The sequence below is a fragment of the Frieseomelitta varia genome, unplaced genomic scaffold (assembly GCF_011392965.1).
Source record: "Frieseomelitta varia isolate USP_RPSP 00005682 unplaced genomic scaffold, Fvar_1.2 scaffold_317, whole genome shotgun sequence".
Lineage (NCBI taxonomy): Eukaryota > Metazoa > Arthropoda > Insecta > Hymenoptera > Apidae > Frieseomelitta > Frieseomelitta varia.
In genome coordinates, this window is record NW_025110054.1 from 379,069 (window position 1) to 396,892 (window position 17,824).

Consider the following 17,824-nt stretch of genomic DNA (forward strand, 5'->3'; position numbering starts at 1 on the left):
AAAAAAAAAAAAAAAAAGAAATGAAAAAAAAATGAAAAAAAAGTGAAAATTATTCGATTCATCAGCGATCGCGGCTCGAAATAGCTCGAGAGAGTGATAAATGAAGGGAGTGCGTGTGACTTTGCTTCCCTCCCCCGTGACATTCGATAAAATGAGATCGCACGAGGCGGAACTAATCAAGGGAAGAAAGTGTTTGCATGGAAATATATTTGCTTGGAAATGTACGTGTCGACGCTGGTCAATTTGCATCGATCATAAAGAGAACGTCAAAGAAACTAATGCGCAAAGCGAGTGATTATTATTTTTCTGCGACAAGGAAAGTACCGTTGCAACTGCTATCGATTAATTAATTTTCTGCGTTATGTCTGTCAGTTAACAGTCAACTTTTCGTCTTACATCTGTTTGTAATTTTCTTCCTTGGCTAAATTACGTCCGCGAAATAAAATGTTCGCCGAAGTGAGTTTCACATTTCTCGAAACGAAATTTCAATTAGCGATTTCAATTAATTTCAATTGCTCGTCTGTAGTTTTTGTTTTATTCACATTCGACGTGGCAATGAATCCACGCGAGTGAAATATAGCAGGTAATCAGGCAAATTGACGAACTTCCGTTATAAGAACTACCGCGACAGGTTCGAAAAAAAAAAAAAAAAAAAAAAAACGACAGCGTACATTATGCGCAGCACACCCCGGGGGAGCCAACTAATTTCTTTATCGTCAAATCGCATTACCGACGATGAACCCTCGCGGTAAAAATACGTCTCCGCCGGAACAAAGCCGCAGATTCCTTATAGTCCTGACTCGAGTTCCTCGTTGATGCGATTAATTTAGCTCGCATTAAACAACAAGCTCGACAAGAACGCTTAGCCCCACGCTGCTATCGATTTCTCCCTCCCTCTCTCTCTCTCTCTCTCTCTCTCTCTCATTTACCATCATCAAAGATACCCATTTCTGCGATCCTCCAGAAGCTCCGTGTAGCATGAAATGTTAGCGTTCTTCTCGCATCCGTTGTGACGTCCGAAAATTCTTCCACAGGGCGACGTCTCCCCCTGTGGAAGAATTTCAATTGGCGAATGTGAAATCGGCGGATAGTGGGGAGAGACACGAAACCGCTGCGAGAGTATAATTCCTTTTTTTTCTTGGGAAGGGTTGGGAGAAGGAGAGGAGAGGTATAAAAAAAATACCCGCAGGATTGTGGATCGACTTTAAACGGGAATTCAGCAAGGACCCTCGTCTCTGGAAAACAGATAAGGGGATAAGTGGCCCTTGAAATTACGCGCGTGTTTTCTTTTTCAACGTACGTGTGTCTCTCCGCAATCGTGTCGTAAATAAATCGAAAATGTAGAGCTCAAGCTTCGTTCGCGAGGGAAACGATTTTGAAAGCCTGCTCGGTAATCCTGCATATGCTAAATGTAAAGGTTTCGACTCGAACGTCTTTTAAACCCTCGCCGTAGTCGACACCGGGTCACCGTTGACCCAGAACTCGAGCGTAGCGACGAAGCAAAATATTTCAAAGACAGATGTTTCTGGAAATTTTTGGCTGAAGCATTATATAAGAATAATATAAACATTGTTAGATAACATCCGAGACCAAAAAGTTAGTGTATAGCAAAAATTCAGCTATGGGTCAAAAGTGACCCCGCGCCGCTCATTTAAGCCGGCTATCCGAGAGTCAACCACTTGCACCGACAACTGATTGCGGACTATAACGAGTGACCGAACCGTATACAATAATTCGTCGCTTTCTTTTTAACACGGAAAATGTACGGTTATTGTAATATTATTATTATTGTAATATTATTATTACAATATATTATAATATAACGATGAAAATGTACGGTTATTGTAATATTATTATTATTGTAATATTATTATTGTAATATTGTTATTACAATATATTATAATGTAAAGATTTATTTATTTAATTATTATTTGTTATATGACGATTTATTATTATTACATAATATATTTATGTATAACATAATATATTTATCTATATAATAATTTATTTAATTATTATTTGTTATATAACGAACTTATCATTATTACATGTATAATATAATATATTTATCTATATAATAATTTATTTAATTATTATTTGTTATATAACGATTTATTATTATCACATGTATAACATAATATATTTATCTATATAATAATTTATTTAATTATTATTTGTTATATAACGAATTTATCATTATTACATGTATAATATATTTATCTATATAATAATTTATTTAATTATTATTTGTTATATAACGATTTATTATTATCACATGTATAATATAATATATTTATCTATATAATAATTTATTTAATTATTATTTGTTACATGATGATTTATTATTACATGTATAATATTATATAATTATCTATATAATAATCTATTTAATTATTATTTGTTACATAACGATTTATTACTATTATGCGTATAATACAATATAATTATCAAACAATACGATATAACGTAAACAAATTTCAACAAATAGATTCCATCCTTTTGGTTGCCAGACGAAAGGGCACGACAATTTGTAATCAAACGCTTTTTGTCCTTTGTCGGACACAGTACGCGTACAACGCGCCACAGTTAGGAAAATGAAATTGTGGTTCCAATTCGATGGCCGGGGGACTGTAAATGTCAGGACGGCGTAGGCAAGTGTACAGGACGTCGCATAAATGGTGCTTTCCACGATGAAAACGCAGAAGGGGAGAGAACCGAGGGCACCAAGGCCGCGGAAGGGAAATAGAACCGTCGGAGGCTTTTTGGCAAATTACTTTTATTCTACCGCCGCGAAACGAGCTCAGGTTCGTTCCAGCTTGCGCTGATCCTTTCGCCCCTTCGCGAGAAAATTCTCGAAGAGCCAAAGAAAAATTCACTCGTTTCAAACTCGTTTCCACGACTTAACGACGACCTCGCGAACCAAGAGGTATAACTCCCCGTTTCGCGTCGAATCATGGACACGGTTCGATAAATAACAATAACCCCTCGGTGCCGGGGTTAACATCCACTTATTGCGACTACAATTTCAACTCGGCGGGAGCCTCCTCTCCCTGGGAGGGCAAGTTCTTTCGGTCGTGCTGATTCAATCAACGTCCTCTCTTTCTCTCGCCTCTCGAATCACGTTCGATACATCACGGGGCCCCAGACACGGTGAATCGAACTGAAATTTCACGCGAACTGATTCTCCTAATCTGCCGATCGACGAGAGACGCCAGCAACTCGATGGAGCGTGCCGATCGCGTTCATTTGCTCGGAAGCACAATATTAATTTAAGGATTAAAGAACGTCTCGCTTTATCTTCGTCTTCTGGCTTCATTAGATCCTTACGTTACAGGCTTGAACGAACGAATGAATAATAGAATACGCGTTTAGTCTCGTACAGATTATATATACCTCGCGTTCGGTAGATTATCCGACGATAACTCCGGAATGCACAAAGCCTGTGTGGACGTGGCGAATCTGCGAAAGCGAACGGGAGGGAAAAATGAGCGGCTGAAAGATTGATGCCGTTGTGAGCTTCGAAAAAGGGAACGTAACAACGATAACGGTAAATATCATTTATTTACGGGAGAGAGAGAGAGAGTCGTGCGTCGCGTCGTGTACAGAGAAAATGGCTTTGGTCGTTTTGCAAAGTGTTTGTGGACGTGCCTCACGGCTCGGTAAAGCAAATGCTCTGATAGAGAGAACTGTGGAATTCATTCAGTTTTTGAGGGCATCCGGTATCATCAGTCCGTAGGTGTTTTAAAAGGCAGGAAACGCACGGACGAAAATCTCAAATGATAAATCAGAGAATAGAATTGGTAGAATAAGATCGACATCGCGATGGAGCGAAACCTTATCAACCTTTCAATCCGATAATATTCTCCCACGGAGTAACTAACGATTCAAACGGTAATTAATTTAAATCTTGAATATAATATTAATAAAATCTATTAATATATCTATATTATTATAATATTAATACAATTGGAAGAGACGAAGAGGGAGAAAATAAGGGTAAGGGCAAAGGGCCTTAAGCTTTGAAAAGGGAGCAAGGGAGAGTATAGACTAGTAAAGGAATGTCTAAAGGAAAAGGAAAAGGAGGAGGAAAAACAGAAGACAAAGAGCATGGAAGAAAGGGAAAAATATCTAATAAGAAATGGGCTGAGTGTAGGTAGTATACTTAACAATTATAATATTATAAATTAATTATAATATTTATAATATTATAAATTGTAATATTATAATATTTATAGTATTATAAATTGTAATATTATAATATTTATAATATTATAAATTGTTAAATATAGCATAAAAGTATAGTGTAGGTAGTACACTATACTTTTATGCTATACTTAACAATTATAATATTATAAATTAATTATAATATTTATAATATTATAAATTGTTAAGTATGGCATAAAAGTATAGTGTAGGGTATAGTATAGGTAGTGTACTACCTACACTACACTTTTATGCTATACTTAACAATTATAATATTATAAATTAATTTATAATATTTATAATATTCTAATAAATTATAATATTTATAATATTCTAATAAATTATAATATTTATAATATTCTAATAAATTATAATATTTATAATGTTCTAATAAATTATAATATTTATAATATTATAATAAATTATAATATTTATAATATTATAATAAATTATAATATTTATAATATTATAAATTGTTAAGTATGGCATAAAAGTATAGTGTAGAGTATAGTATAGATAGTGTACTACCTACACTATACTTTTATGCTATACTTAACAATTATAATATTTATAATATTACAATAAATTATAATATTTATAATATAATAAATTATAATATTTATAATATTATAAATTGTTAAGTATAGCATAAAAGTGTAGTGTAGGTTAGTGTTCAATTGTTAAGCATAGCACAAAAGTACAGGGTAGGCAGAGTATAAAACAGATATGAAGAGCAAGAGTGAGATGAACAGAGAGAAATATAAATCAGGTCCATTTTTTCATGGCTGTGAAGCCGAAAAATAAAATTATCTATCTGTCTATATTAATATAATAATCTATAAATCCATCAATATATCTGTAAATTTAATATTAATTTAAAAAACGCAATAAACGTGTAACGTGTTCAAGAATTTGAAAAGGAAAGAGAAAAAATAGAAATGTACGAAGCTCGTTCGTTTCGTTCGAAATTTTTATTAACTTGGGAAGAATAGAAACTCTAATAGAACACACAGAGATGAGAATGGAAGAATAGAATTGTTCGAGTTTCTCATTTTCTTGCTTAAATGCCATCAAAACCGGCTCGAGAAGTTAATTCCTTCTCTCAACTGACGCCGCTGGCAATCATCAATTTCACCGTCTGGCTTTCCATTCGTGGAGGTTCGAGAAGTGCGAGGTTAATGCCTGTAATTTCCTCCCCGTACGGGGAACTGTCGATTGAAAGAATAATCTAGTGCATCTCGGCCACGCCGACGATCGACAAAAAAAAAGTTCATCTCCCGAGGAGGCGCGTTAATCGAAATCTCGGTGACACGTGGCTGATAGATCGCACGAAACTCTCGGCGCGAATCCGCTGCCGAGGTTCTCGTACATAATGCATCCGATTGCGAGCTCGATGGTGGATTTCAATGAGGGCCCTTGCCCTATATCGAGCAACCCGGGATATTTAACTCTCCCCTCCCCCAGGTTTCTCGAGGCGCGCGATTTTTCGACTGAGCTGTGAACGATGAATTCGAAACGAGCAAACTTCGGGTTAACTTTAATTATACTAGCGTACGTACGTACGCTAGTATCGCGCGCCCGGAGAATTAGTTAGAATTATTACTCGAGTAATTCGCGTAAGGGTGGCTATGTAAATGGGGTTGGCGATACACATAGGTGTGTAACTTGTCCACTTATTACGCCTTCCCTGACAAAGTGGACGCCACACATTCATCTAGGCGTGCATTCAGAAAGAGCAGGAGCTGTTAACCACTGGGACTGACGTAAATTGAATAGCCCTTGAGAATAACGACACACCGAAACACCAGTTATTCCAGGGCAAAAATGTATGAGGGTTAACTGGAAGGAGAAATCGTACTGCAAGACTGTGTGTCGTGCTCAACTCTGTGTGACTAATTTGAAAAAAGAGAATGAAAAAACTGGCAACCGCGTAATTAAAGTGATCGTACGCCACAGTTTCCAAGTTTCTTACGAGTTATTAAGTTTCTCACGCTCTCAAACATGTCGATCCTACGTTCGACGCTGTGGCTTCTCGATTTTCTCGATGTTCACCGTTGAAATTCATCGTTTTTGAGAGCTCGATAAAACTGAGGAAATGGAATTTTTCAAAAAAAAAAAAAAGAAAGAAAAAGGAGAAAGAAACAACGGCCATCAATTTTCGTATACGTGTATAGTGAAGCGTTCTGAAAGTAACTTGCAATATTTTGAGTTAGCTAAATGTTCAGTGCCGAAATTCATCGTTTTTGAGAACTCGATAGAAATGCGAAAATAGAATTTTTCAAAAAAATAAAAAAAGAAAAGGAAGAAAGAAACAACGGCCATCAATTTTCGTATACGTGTATAGTGAAGCGTTCTGAAAGTAACTTGCAATATTTTAGCTAAATATTCAGTGTCGAAATTCATCGTTTTTGAGAACTCGATAAAAATGCGGAAATGGAATTTTTCAAAAAAAAAGAGAAAAGGAAGAAAGAAACAACGGCCATCAATTTTCGTATACGTGTATAGTGAAGCGTTCTGAAGTAACTTGCAATATTTTGAGTTAGCTAAATGTTCAGTGCCGAAATTCATCGTTTTTGAGAACTCGATAGAAATGCAAAAATAGAATTTTTCAAAAAAATAAAAAAAGAAAAGGGAGAAAGAAACAACGGCCATCAATTTTCGTATACGTGTATAGTGAAGTATTCTGAAAGTAACTTGCAATATTTTAAGTTAGCTAAATATTCAGTGTCGAAATTCATCGTTTTTGAGAACTCGATAAAAATGCGGAAATAGAATTTTTCAAAAAAAAAGAGAAAAGGAAGAAAGAAACAACAGCCATCAATTTTCGTATACGTGTATAGTGAAGCGTTCTGAAAGTAACTTGCAATATTTTGAGTTAGCTAAATATTCAGTGTCGAAATTCATCGTTCTTGAGAACTGGATAAAAATGCGGAAATGAAATTTTTCAAAAAAAAAAAAGAGAAAGAAAAAAAAGAAAGAAACAACGGCCATCAATTTTCGTATACGTGTATAGTGAAGCGTTCTGAAAGTAACTTGCAATATTTTAAGTTAGCTAAATATTCAGTGCCGAAATTCATCGTTTTTGAGAACTCGATAAAAAGGCGAAAATAGAATTTTTCAAAAAAAAAAAAAAAAAAAGGAAGAAAGTAACAACGGCCATCAATTTTCGTATACATGTATAGTTATACAAGCGTTTTGAAAGTAGGAATAATAATATTTCAAGTTACCTAAATATTCAGTGTCGAAATTCATCGTTCTTGAGAACTAGATAAACATGCGGAAATAAAATTTTTCCAAAAATAAAAAAAAAAAGGAACAACGACCATCAATATTCATATAAGCACAGTGAAACGTTTTGAAAGTAGAAACTTGCAGCATTTCAAGCTAAATAATAGCGAATGAAGTGAAACGTCACTACCAACACATAAGAGGACGAAACGAGGGAAATTTTGGAAATTGTTGAAACCAATGAAAATCACTAGGAAGACGGCTGACGCGCGATCGCGACACGATCGCTAACGTAGTCTAAACGCGATGGCACGTTAAACCGTAAATCGCGTGTGCCGGAACAAGCGTTGTGATGCGAACGGGAAGAGAAAAAGAGACAGAGAGAGAGAGAGATAGATAGAGAGAGATGAAAAGAGAGTAACAGTTAGAGGGACCAACAGCAACGTCGGCCAATCCTACGTGTGTGGCAATCGCACGTGTGACTATCACGCTTCACGGCTGCTTGCCGTGGTGGGTAAATGCAAAATCGATAGTCTCCGGGGCTTTCTCTCATGGTGTGCAGGGCAAGGTGGATCGGCTTCTCGAGGTCGAAAACTGAATAGCCTCGGTGTGACCAATGGTGGCAAATGGTTATTAATAACGAATCGATCGTGTTCGAAAGTAGTCGCGGGGCTGGATGAAAAGCCAAGCCGTTTTAAAAAGGTACGGCGGCAGCAACTTGCTCGAGCCTTTTAATCACGGGATAGAGGAGCTGAAAAGCTCCGGGGCTGCTCGGATCACCGCTCGCTCGATTCGTTCCTGTAAATAAGTCCCGTGTGTCCCCTTGGATTCGTATTTCTGGCTCGGTTGCCGCTCGTTTCCCTCCCCCTCATTCTCCCTGATCCCTGTCTCTCTCTCTCTCTCTCTCTCTCGCTCTTTCTCTCCCTCTTCGTCGGGATTATTCGTTGTTAACCGGTTTACATAATCGTGGCAAACACGCGGGTTGACTAAACGGGGGCGGGCCGATCAATAGGGAAATCACATGAATAGTTGGGCCGGCAGATTCGAGTGCAAGGATTCGGAGATCGTCAACTGGATGTGACCGCGATCAACGATAATTAGACCGAACGGTTACTTCGAATCCATTAGCGGCTGCACGCAGGAATTACACGTCGGATTTAACGCGAATGTCGCGCGCGCATACACCCCGCTTGAATCCGAAACCCGTGGAAAGGTCCTCTGCAATGGCAGAGAGGATCAAACCCCCAATGTATATCCAGGGATATCAATTAAATCAATTCCATCGGTATCGTTTTATTTGGCTAGCCGTGCCATCCGCGCCCGACGCACCGATACCATCCCTCCGTTCCGTCGTTCGCCGAACCGATCCATTTCTCTCGCGAAAATTACACGTTTCATTCCGCTGCTTCAATTAAAAGTTGAACGCCTCGCGATGCGATGCCTCGCTGCGCGAAAACTGCAACACTCGCTCTGCCCACACCTCGGCTGCTGCACATTTGGCCGCCGCTTTCAGAAATTGGTATCCTCGGCGATACGATTCTCCCCGGCGCTTTTTCTTCCTCGTTTCAACTTCCTTTAGGTGAGGAAACTTTGCACCAAGGCTTTCCGCTTACGCATACCCGCCCGCCGCCTTCTTATCCACGAGTCTGGGTTATTTCATTCTCGGTACTACAGCGTACAACGGAGGAACGAAAGCGAGAAACCTGACGGCGGATTGATTAATGGGATCGATCTCGCGAGGCAATGGACAATCCGAACGTCGTTGAGAAGTTTCGCGGAGGGAGAGAGAGAGAGAGAATTTGCCGGCAGATCTCTCGAGCCGCTTATTACCAGAATGGCGAGCTATCGCTTGCTTCCTCAACTTCTGCTTACGCGGTCTAATCGCGCCGTTCCAGCCGAATCGCGATCAATCGTCGATTTCTCGGATTTCAGAGACATCCGCCGTCCGATTTAATTAACTCCCGGCAGCCGAGACCTCAATCCGGGAATTCCGCCCTTTTTAAGGGCGAATCATCCGTGAATCTGCCCAGCCGTTTATTTAACGGGAAAAGGCCCGCATCTGCTCTCCATATTTGCTGATATTAGAAATGGTAACGGCACGCTGGGGAATGACAAATATTCAGTGGGGAAGCGTTGGGGCGAGGATAAAACAGAAAACGACGAGGCGACGACGATGTTTAAACGAAACGAAATGAAACGAAATGAAATCTGGAAGGGAGTGTTTCGGTCTGGAAAACGTTTGAAACATTCGTTTCGAGACGAAAGGCTCGGGGATTTTCGAAGCCGAGTGCTTCTGCAAGAAGGACACGTTTGGGAAATTAATGGAGTTGTTGAGAACAGACTCTCAAGGAGATGATTCCGGTGACGTTCGCTTTGTTTCATTGTTTATTTTTGTTTCTGCATTCTTTCGAGAGTACAGAAACTATGCGCTGACGAGGGGATGATAAATTTCTAAAATTAACAAAGTCACAGAGCTTAAAGGAAATGGTCTCTTAAGGAGATACTCCAGCCCGTGACCTTCGAAAACTTGCGCCGCATTTGTGTCCATCGACACGGTACAGTTTCTTTCGCGTACAGCTACCATTTTGCGATTCGACCATTCGACCAGCGTCCAAATTTTCAAAATCAAAGTGCCAAACGAATCGAGTCCAGCCACGTGTCGTGCAACTCGATTAACTTCAACAATTCCTATTTTAAGGAAAACATCTCAGCCCAGCGCTTGAAAAATATATATAGGCGAGTGAAGATTCCGAGGGCAAACTTCTTCGGCCATCTTTCATTTACGTCCTGAAATAAATCTGAAAACTGACGTGCCTGAGTGTTGCCTGCGATACGACGGAGAGAAGGTCACGGAAATCAAAATTAGACCGCGGGGCGATCCGGCATATGAAATTCAGTAGCGAGATGCTGTCGGCCTGTTACAACGTTTAAAAGTTTCAAATCAATGATAGAATCGGCCACGTACAGGATCAGTTAAAAATAGTTCCGGCGTCGGGACTTGTCGAGGCGAGTGTCGAAATAATCCTTCGCGAGCGTGTTCAACGCTGAAAACCTACAGACTAAACTTCGTGCATAGCTGCTGCTACCAGTTCGTGTCAAAATGAACTGGTCCTTAAGAAGAGTAATATTTTTAAACTTGAACGTGGATAATAGTCAATTTGCTATCGGCAGCAGTTTCACTAATCTCCCTTTCTTTTGTCCTCTACATTTGTTCAAGATATTCTCCCATTCGTCGAATGTGTCAAATAGATCATCATCTTTTCCCATGTTTCTGTTCGTCGACATCAGAACGCTCTTCGTCTGTGTTATTTATTTTCTCTGACAATCTCATATTTTTCATATAATACCTTGACATTTTTCGGTGAAACACTCGCCGCAGAATAATGCTCTAAATACGAATTATGAGAGACTAATTACGGATGCAAACGAAATGTGACGTAGAATTCTGTTTCGAATTGCACCGTGCCTTACTAGATATATCACGAAATATAAAGTTTAAAATTATCGTTCAATTTTTAATACGTGCATTAACAATTCGACAGAGTACGAACAAATAAATAATATTGGTTACCGCAGCGCCTCTTGTCAGAGTAGGTCATACGCTATGTATCAAAGTTTACTACAACCAAAGGGTTAATCGAGTTAATTTAGATCTGCGCGAAATTTTTCACAAAAAGAATATTTATTTGATTTATTTAGCTTAATCCTTTCCGGCTTTGTTGACCTCACTTCGTCACACATAATCATCTTGTTTCTAACAATAAGAAACTATAGCATATATAATCTATTAGAATCTACGTCTCTGTAAAGCCTTTCAAAAAGAATATTTTACTTTCAGAGGAAACTGAGCGTCCACGTTTTCTTGTTCAAACACCGTGCATGCACGTTACGTTGCGAGGACAGCTTGAATTCCTGCGAGTTTCCACCGCCAGCTGAAAATTTACCGCGAACTTCCGCGAGCGTTTCGTGTACGGCCACGTCCGCCGGTAAGAAACGAGCGCCGTAAGAGTTGGAGGTTAGTCGCACAAAGGGGGCATTACGACGAGAGATTAATTGTGCAGGAGTTCGGAAAGCCGCGGCGAAAATCTACGCGCAGGCCGTGGAAGTCGGAAAATTTTTCATCCGCGGTTTCGCTACGACCGCCCCCCTCCCCTTTTCCCAAAAAACCTCTCGAAATGAATAATTTATCAGCGACAAAGCTTCCATGCGCGCCGCTGCATTTCCCTCCGCTACCCTGCGAGTTTTAATATTTGGACGATCGAACTGACATTAGCTGAAATTTTACAGGTCACGAGGCCCAATTACCCGATTCTACCAGTCAAATATCACCGTACGTTGCTCGAACAGAGAGTATCTACTCAGCGCGAAGCAGGATAATTAAACTGTGCGAATTTTCAATTGATTGCAAAATTGATCCCTCACGGTCTCCTAATCTCTCGTTTAATCGATCGCTTCTTGACAATCCCTCGGCACTGTTGACTGAAAAATGATTGCGCGGTCAGGGAAACTAGAACGAATTTTGATTAGTTGCCTCGATAGAGTGGCGAAAGCACGTTTTTTCCCGAGACACGCTGAAAGTTGTTTTATGCCGGTTGGACTACTCTCAGCGGCGTCTCCTGCCACCGAGGATTATGGCACGCTGCGTTTCAAACCTCCTTCGGGCAAACTTTGATAACTTGCGTCCTACAAACGTGGCAGGTAAACACGAGATGCCGGCGCACAACGAGCAATATTCGCTCGGAGTCGGCGAATCTCGAGGTTGCACGTGCGTGCATACGTTAAACATTACATAGATATAATGTTCTGTCGCGAAAGTCGGGGAAGATTCGCCGGTAAACGGAGGAGGAGACGATATTCGAGGCAAACGTTCTCGCCTTTATGCACGATAAACTTGATATTTAGCAAAATGCCGGCTGCGTTTAACGCGATCCAGCAGCCGCCGTGCGTTGTGGCGGTCGGGTGGCAATTTCCAGCGGAATTCCGCGTATTTCGTGGCTCGTGCGTCGTTGTAAATTAAATAAATCCAACGCGCGTCCAATTCTACGTGAATTTTCACCTTTAATGCGACGAAATTCTCGTATCCGCGCGTTTGCTCGTCAGGAATCAACACACGCGTTTGTATGTACAACTGTCGCGTCACTTTAGAAACGACAAAGCGACATCTCGACGCGATACGCGTGCTTTTCGTTCCAATATATTCGACGATGAGAGGCATAAGATTCTAATATCGTACAATTATTGATAATTCCTTTCCGTAAAATAACACACCGTGGCAATCCTTGGCCATTGGGATCGCACGCGGAAATTTCACTTTTCTAATTATAACGTGTCGTGCGCGTTATCGCTCTCGCAACTCGTCACACGTCGTACAAAAGGGCTATTCTTGTTCCGAGTAAGGCGCTGTAGTAACGAAGTATAATAATATACAATATTCATTTTGGAACGAATAAAGCATCGGTAAAATAACTCTTAGTTTTCACGGTGTAGGACGTGCTAATTTTACAGTGACATTTCGTAACGTTGTATTTTAATAAAAATGGCCTTTACAGGGTGGCTTTTATAGATGACGGTGTGTACGGGGCTCGGTAGCGTACATAACTTTATTTTTCCGCGGAGGTATGAAAGGAATTTTGTCAACGAAAGTTATAGGAAAATATATATAATCCGCTCCGTTTAAGAAACTTGGGGCCGACTTTGAAATCCTTGAAATACCAACTCTATTTAAATTGTTGGCATATATATGGCCTTCTCAGTGCTGAATAATTTTTGTCAATAAAAAAATTTATCTCCATTTCCAAAATCAGAGATATACACTCTGTATTCCCAAGCCAAGTTTATTTTCACGAAAAACTGCGAAATTCGAAGCTCTGTACTTTTTTTTTTGAACAAGTTCGAAACTAGCAAAATGACGAATCGAGTCTCGCGTAATTTCACGTGTGGGCTGTGCCGTATTTTATTTTGAAAAAGACTCGTGACATTTTCGTCAAACAGTGATCGATTTGGAATGGAATGGCCATTATTTAATTTATTACACTACACTATATGAAAAGATATTCGCGTGTTCACATATGATTAGACAGTTCACCCCGTTTAAATAATTGAAGCCTGATTAAATCATCTGCGTGCAATATTATTACTAATAAAACATGTGTGTACAACATTAAAACATTTGACGACAAAAATTCAGAAATACACAAAAATATACATAAATGATAAGCGAGAAATTACTGAATAATACCTATATAATATTCTAGTAATTAACCCTTCTCTAAGATCAACTGATTCTATACGTTTTAATTTTTTCAGCCAGGAAGGAACTTTATCCTAAAAGTTAAAAGAATAGCTTCAGCCTCCTGAAACTATAAAGACTCAGATAGTCAAGTTTATTTTCATACAATAAAAAATATTCTTCTCAAAAATTTGTGTTATCGACTCAATTTTGCTCCCTACTCTCAACAGAGAAAAGTCAAAAGGAGACAAAGGAAATGGAAGGGATGATTCCTCGGAGTAACAAATTATCTCGATGCAAAGATGGTCAAATTCAGACGACAGATCAATGTCGATTTATGGTCCACGAATTTTCCTCGGAGTTTCGCGGTTTGCAACTCTTGGCCCGAATGGATTACGGCTCAAAGCATTACGGTAAATTACGATCCGCCGCGTCGCAAATGATCCGAGAAAGGCAAAGAAAGAATGGAGAGGGGAAAAAAGGGAGGGCGGACAAGTGGAGGGATGAAGCCAGATCGGCTTTCTGTTAACGACCTCTTTGTTATCGCGGGATGAGTTGAATTTGCATTTCGCCCTGACCGCTTTTGACACCTCACACCGATCTCTCCCTTCCATCCGCAGTTATTTCCAAAGGAATTTGTCTGCGGTGGATGGTTCTCGGACCTTTGTTCGCTGTGAAAAGGCACGATATTTATCGTTTTGCCCAACAACTACACGTACATCGTAGTAATGTATATCGTTGCTAGAAACGTGGAGCAACACGTGTCGTTTAAGTGTCGCAAATGTCCATAATTCGTCGAGTTTCGCAAAGGAAAATTCCCCTATTAAACGCCATAACATCCGCCTTTAAGCGTCTACATCCCTCTAATGAGCTAGTATGTAATTCACCGCGCACACGTGGGAGCTTAAAAACGGGATTTCTCGACCGTTTCAGTATTTCAGTACGCGACTTTCAACGAAACACCGGTCCCAATGAATATGGATTATAACGAAACATTGCGAGTTCCCTTTTTTTTTTTATCAAAAAACGCCGGAATTTAATCTGACCGTTAATAAAAGATGCAACGTTGAAGAACGAAAAAGAAAAGACAACCGACGATATTCGATGTTCAGATTTGCTTTAAACGCGACCGAACGTATAACCTCGACCGGTCGGACCTTATTACAAATGCGTCTGACGTTTATGTAAGATCCCACCTTTTACGAGCTGCGAGAAGAACGCGTCAACTGCAGCTCTCGTCCCAAGCCATTCAACCCTGCGTGGTATTTTCATTCGTCATTGACCGCGCGGAAACTGGAGCGCGTGTCGTAAATTCGCCAGGGGGGAAGGAGAGACATGGTCACCGGTCGCCAAGATCGTCCTTGCCACGACGTCGAGACGGTCGGCGCCGGGACGTCTGCGAATTCTCAGATACCAATACAGAGGGAGAAAGCACTTGCCGGATGATCCCTCCACCTCGCGTCCCCAAAGCCAGATGTATAAATCGTGCCGCCCACACGACTGTTTTGCAACGAGCTTCCATTGATTTCGAAATGTCGACTGGTCCGCATTCGCGTGTGCACGCTCGCCACGTGTTGCCCCTGGACGACACGTGCCAACGCCGCCGATCACGATGCAGTAGCCGCAGCCGCGGGGATGTTGATGGATTGGTCGCCATGGTTTTAATCCTCGCCGCTCGTTTACGCATCGTCGTCCTACCTGTTGGATAATTATGAACAGTCAGGCGTCATCGATCAAAGAGAAGAGAAGAGAAGAGAGGGGAAAGTGAGAGAGAGAGAGAGAGAGAGAGAGAGAGGGAAGATCTAGCATTTTGCGTCAGAGAGGGATGATTATAAAAATGGGAGAAGCACGAACGTGGAACGATGACGTCAAATGAAGCTCTTCTTGTCTCACGATGACGTTTCAGAATTCGAGCAATAATGAGATTTTCTTGCCCTTTCTAGATTGCCCCGACAGTTGATCGGAGGTATTAGTTCCTCCGAGTCTTTTTCCCCATTTTAGCCAATCTAACGTGACTTGACTGCGAATGCCACGACCATCCTCTACATTTGATCGTGCTTGCCGTGCACGATTTTTTCGCCTCGTTTCTCTGTTGACCCGTCACCACGTTTTGCTGCGTCCTCTAATTTTATTTCGTGATCGAGGATTTGAGAATCGTAGTGCCGATTCGCAAATCGATCAACGGTCTGTCTCAGAACATGGCATACTGTCCTTATTAGCTGGAAGAATTTATTTCCAGACTCTCAGATTTCCCATTAAAGGACTGACAAGAGGATCACAGTGGCGAGAGTCAGCTTAAAATAGCGTTCTGCGCTTGTTACTGTGAAAAATCCATTATCTTCTTCCAAGTCACGAAAAGGTGTCACGCGAAGAATGAAGTTGTAAATCAATTGGTTACTCGGCTAAAGGGATAATATTTCGCACGATGAACAAGATTGTAACCATCATCGCGGAGATGCTGCAACTTTCGAAATGAACGTATAATATCTAGGGACGAAATATATATTTAGGACCAGATATTTAACCAAAAGGAGATATGGAATAGGTCTATTAAATTTTACCAGAATCACATATTTTGAAATATTCATTAAAATCTAAAGCGTATCACTCTGTAGAATGTGCTCACAGAGAATTTACAGATATCAACTATCTTATGATCAACTAAAACTAAACAACTTAAAGCTAACACTTAAAGCAACTTAAAGCTAAGACGGACGCATCCCACGATGTCCCTGAGAGATCCCACGTCGTTCCACGATGCCCCGCTGGGGGGCCCAATAGTTTACTTATCAACTAATTGTACCTACAATTCAGTTTAGATCATAAACTAAAGAATGAACAAAAATTTTCACGATCTAAACTGAACTGTAGGTTGCGTAGTTCTTAGCTTGATATCGTTTCACAAACATTAAAGTTTCTCGTTTATCGTTTTACAACTTAGCTTGATAACGTTTTACAAACTTTAATGTTTGTAAAAGGATATCAATTACCAGGTCTCACCACGAGGAGGTGACTACGCACGAGACCCGCCCCGGGCCCTATTCCCAACCACCCTCCATTACATTCAAACAACTCGGCATTCTTAAGGAATGCCGAGATTTTGTTCTACTTGGCCCCAGGTTACGAACAAAAGAGACAAACGTTTCATAGTTCAATCTCAAACTTAAGTCTAAATCTTAACTCTAAGGCGCACGTATGAGATTGAACTATGAAACTCTGTCTCCCAAACAACGATCGCGTTAACAATAAGTTCATCTCCCGCACTAACATACAATACATAAAATAATACAATCATACATTACATACAATTCATACAATTCATTCAATTCATACAATTCATTCAGTTCATACAATTCATTCACTTCATACAATTCATACAATTCATACTATGCACACAATGCACACAATAAATAGAATCATATAATGCACACAATGCACACAATACATAGAATCATATAATGCACACAATAACTGTACAATAATTCGCAACCCTACCAGCGCATTTTGGTATCAAAGACACGTTCATCAAACTTTCAACAAAATCGGGAGAACGAAACTACTAACACGCTTCAATATCGTGTTGCAAGGGATATAACGCGAAATGAAGTCGCGTTCAACTTTCGTTGTCAGTATGGCAAATCGGATTCCGAGCATTTAGAGGCAAGTAGTTTTGCGCTACCCCCAACGACACAGTGGGGTTCCGAAGAACCACTGAGTCGGATTACAAAGGACGCTAGACTACAAGAACCTACCTCGTCCTTTCGGACGAGGCTGCAGTCCCCCGATTTGATGAACTGACAACGAAAGTTGGAAACTCTACTCTAATGCAAAGACAGTGACAGAAGTAACTCTACTCTTGTGCAATAACAACAATAAAAGTAACTTTACTCTACGTGCAATGACAGTAACAATCGTAACAACGAACGAGAAAAGAGAAGAGAGGAGGTGTCCGTAATTTCGACTCAAGTTAAATAAACGTGTCTTTGTACAGAATGCGTTCACAGTGAATTTACAAATGCTAACTATTTTATACTTAACTAAAACTAAACGCACGCAACTTAAAGCTAAGACGCAAGCATCCAACGATGTCCCTGCGAGATCCCTCGTCGTCCCAGATATTAACTATCTTATAATTAACTAAAACTAAACGCACGCAACTTAAAA